This window comes from Schistocerca cancellata, chromosome 3 (genome assembly GCF_023864275.1).
Source record: "Schistocerca cancellata isolate TAMUIC-IGC-003103 chromosome 3, iqSchCanc2.1, whole genome shotgun sequence".
In the NCBI taxonomy this organism is placed as follows: domain Eukaryota; kingdom Metazoa; phylum Arthropoda; class Insecta; order Orthoptera; family Acrididae; genus Schistocerca; species Schistocerca cancellata.
In genome coordinates, this window is record NC_064628.1 from 332,392,089 (window position 1) to 332,396,530 (window position 4,442).

Sequence of the window (4,442 nt, forward strand, 5' to 3'; positions counted from 1 at the left end):
GCCGTGTTCGAAAGATCCGTTAGACCTGGGTAACGGACGTCGTCTCCATGGACCACGCCACACACTGATCTTTCTCGTGTGGTGTCCACATTTTATCAGGTTTTCAAGTTCAATTTTGCGTCACCTGGAAGGTAAAAAAAACGTTGTGTGATGGATAGCCTGCTATCGTAGTTAAAGCAGTCTGCGAGAAAGAAAATGACACCGAACATTATCACACAGCAGCACAAATTTTCACAGCACAGCGCCACCCAGCAATTTCTTTGTCGCAGTTGTTTTTAACAAATAATCTTGTACACTAAAATGGCAACGGCCTTGCCGCAGTGGCTACACCGGTTCCCGTCATATCACCGAAGTTAAGCGCTGTCGGGCGTGGACGGCACTTGGATGGGTGACCATCCGGGCCGCCATGTGCTGTTGCCATTTTTCGGGGTGCACTCCGCCTCGTGATGCCAACTGAGGAGCTACTCGACCGAATAGTAGCGGTTCGGTCAAAGAAAACCATCCTAACGACCGGGAGAGCGGTGTCCTGACCACACGCCACTCCTATCCGCATCCTCAACTGAGGATGACACGGCGGTCGGATGGTCCCGATGGGTCACTTGTGGCCTGAAGACGGAGTGCTTTTTGTACACTAAAATGAGAAGGGTGAAGATTATGGAGTGAGAACAACATACAAATGAACTCGGGGCTATCTAGTTGAAGTAGAGCAAAAACTCCGCTGCCCCCGCCGACCAAAACAAATGCACCATGTTGTGGGTTGGCAGGAGAGCCAACACCGTATTATTAGACGAAGCCGAAAGGCACGCGTTTTAGCTCACGTAGGCTGGCGTGAGGTCTGGAACAGGACAAGGAAATTAGACTTTAGAAAAACGGACGTTCCTGGTGGAATACTTAACTTTAATCCATTAATGATGAGTGTCGCTCTTGACGGTATATGATTACAGTATCAATAGTGACTGTTACTGGCGCCTTGCTAGGTCGTAGCAAATGACGTAGCTGAAGGTTATGCTAACTATCGTCTCGGCAAATGAGAGCGTATTTTGTCAGTGAACCATCGCTAGCAAAGTCGGATGTACAACTGGGGCGAGTGCTAGGAAGTCTCTCTAGACCTGCCGTGTGGCGGCGCTCAGTCTGCAATCACTGATAGTGGCGACACGCGGGTCCGACGTATACTAACGGACCGCGGCCGATTTAAAGGCTACCACCTAGCTAGTCTGGTGTCTGGCGGTGACACCACATTCCTCCCCCGCAAATCGGCGAACGGTTGTGTTATAAGGCTTCCGCCCGCCGTGGGGAGGACCCCATGTTGACGTATGCGTCGAGGTGGGGAGCCTAACAACAGGCGAGGCTGTGCCACCCACACCCTGCCATTCGGTCCGAGGGGAGCTAGGAAACGCCTGAAACCTAGTCCAGGGTGCACGCCAACATGCGGTGTATGCGCCCGTGGAGAGACAGGAGGGGCCGAAGGGTCGACCTCCTTCGGGGCGGGGCACCCGACGGGCGAAGACGTCCTATGGTCCGGAGCGGGCAAGAAGTCCACGGCGGAGGACAACGGGTCACGGGAAGCGATCGGCGGCGCGTGACCGTGGGAGGCGCCCGGCGGTTGCTGCGACGCGTCCACTGCGGGCGTCGTCGGCGGGAGAACAAGCAGCGGCGTGTCGCCAAGGGGCAAAATGGAAGGCAGCGTCGGTAACACCTGGGGCTGAGGCGAGCCAGTAGATGGGTCCCCAGGGCGCTGACCGGACGGCACCGTCACTGAAAGCAGACGGGGAGCGGCAGATCCCGTGACACCACAATATTAACCTATGAATACGCCAGATGGAGAACACACCATATATGCCTATACCACCCATTTTCTGAAAATTAAATTCAAAGTCGGCTAACATAACATTCGTACTTTCAGTAATTGGCTTTGCATCATCTGATCAGTCTCTAGCTGTCTCAAAATGGTTGAAGCTGCACACCTGGTAAACACAGACACCCAGCCGCCACGCAATAGTAATGCCGAAGCTGTCGCCCAAAAGTGTACTTTACAAACTATCGCTAACACGATTTTTCAACTACAGTGGCTCAGCCGCTCCGTAATAATAATGACGATGCTCTCGTCCGGAGGTGTGCTTTACGAACTACCACCAACATCATTTTTCAGCAAAACTTTAAAGTGTGCATGTATTACATTTTTCATGACTTCATTTTTTGCCATGCATTTTCAGATCGCTGAGATGGCCAGCACACTGTACAGCACAACGCATACCCACAAATAATGTCATTCCGGCTGTCAAATTAAATTTAGACTTTCAGGCACAAGGAAGTAGTTTAGCCGCTTTCACATGCTTGTCGAATTTAGAATGGTCTCTCAGTCCCAAACACTTGCTATTGAGAAGATACCGACAAAAACAACAAGGCACCTTTGTCTTATCTGCCGACACCTTTTAAATCCTATCCTTTACCTCCGTATCTTGTAACCATTCTTCTCCAAACTGTTGCGTATGTGGAAATTCGTCAGCATTTTTAATAAAACATACAAACGTCTAAGAAAACTGACTTCTTATTCAAAGGAGAGAGTTAGATAAATGTGCTGAAAACGATTGGGGCCTGCTGCCAGTGCTTGTTGAAAATACGACTGCCGCGCGGGATTAGCCGAGCGGTCAGGGGCGCAGCAGTCATGGACTGTGCGGCTGATCACGGCGGAGGTTCGAGTCCTCCCTCGGGCATGGGTGTGTGTGTTTGTCCTTAGGATAATTTAGGTTAAGTAGTGTGTAAGCTTAGTGACTGATGACCCTAGCAGTTAAGTCCCGTAAGATTTCACACACATTTGAACAACATTTGAAAATACGAATGGCCACAGCAGCACTGCAAAAAATGGTTCAAATGGCTCCGAGCACTATGGGACTTAACATCAGAGGTCATCAGTCCCCTAGAACTTAGAACTACTTAAACCTAACTAACCTAAGTACATCACACACATCCATGCCCGAGGCAGGATTCGAACCTGCGACCGTAGTAGTCACGCGGTTCCGGACTGAAGCGTGTAGAACCGCTCGGCAGCACTGCAAACAATGTCGTAGAGACTGCGATTGTTTGTTTGAGAAACACACTGTGGTCCCGCTATTGTCTGTTAGTGTGTCAGACATCACGCAGTTGCCAATAATAATCAGAATACAATATGTTAACCTATCTATTCTAAAAGTCCATCCAGGATTCATTATTAACTCAATGCAATTTCTCGTTTGAACATTTTATAACAACTTGAAATAAGTTAATTAAATAATTTTATTGTGTTTAACATATTAAAATACAGCAATACGAGAAATCTGCCAGATTTTCGGCTGTTGGCTGAGAAGAATATTTTCCGGAGTTAGGAAAACACGTCTGTCAGAATAAGCAGAAAATTGGAGGTGTTGGCAAAATACCCCTTTATCCCGAAAGAAGAGAACCATCATACGACTAGCATTTAGAATATAACGGGACAATGTAAGCTCCAGGAAATTATTTTCAGTTGTCTACAGTTAATTTAGTTTCACGTTTATACGCACACGTCTCTTTCACAAGATATTAATACGAGAAGGCGACGGCAATTTGACTGCGTTCCGGAGTTTCCAAATGCACTACTTATAACAGCAAAGTATTACATCACAGTTAATTACGGAAAGTTATTATGCACTAACATTTTTTCCATGTTTTGCATAGAACGTCAATCTCAGTTCACTTGCGTCGTTCCAACTCTGTGCTTTCAGCATAAAAGTATTCCCTTAACAGAATCAGCAAATTGGAAAAAATACTTAACAGTACCTTCGTCATGATATGGTACACTATGTCATCAAAGTATCCGGACACCTGCCTGAAAACGACTTACAAATCCGTGGCGCCCTCCATCGGTAATGCTGGTATTCAATATGGTGTTGACCCACCCTTAGCCTTTATGACAGCTTCCACTCTCGTGGGCATACGTTCAGTCAAGTGCTGGAAGTTTTCTTGGAGAATGGCAGCCCATTCTTCACTGAGTGCTGCACTGAGGAAAGGTATCGATGCTGGTCGGTGAGGCCTGGCACGAAGTCGGCGTTCCAAAACATCTCAAAGGTGTTCTATAGGATTCAGTTCAGGACTCTGCGCAGGCTACCCCGTTACAGGGCCGTTACAGTCGTGTAACCTCTCCGCCACAGGCCGTGCATTATGAACAGGTGCTCGATCGTGTTGAAAGTTGCAATCGCCATCCCCGAATTTCTCTTCAACAGTGGGAAGCAAGAAGGTGCTTTAACTCTCAATATAGGCCTGTGCTGTGATAGTGCCACGCAAGACATCAAGGAATGTAAGCCCCCTCCATGAAAAACACGACCGCACCATAATACCACCACCTCCGAATTTTACCACAGGCATTACCCACGCTGGGAGATGACGTTCACCAGGCTTTCGCCATACTCAAACCCTGCCATCGGATCGCC

The 4,442-nt window shown here is 48.2% G+C and overlaps 1 pseudogene; it reads left to right on the forward strand.

Annotated features, from left to right (window-relative positions):
* The first annotated feature begins 302 nt into the window (after positions 1–302).
* Positions 303–420, forward strand: LOC126177451 (5S ribosomal RNA; annotated as a pseudogene).
* Positions 421–4,442: the final 4,022 nt, after the last annotated feature.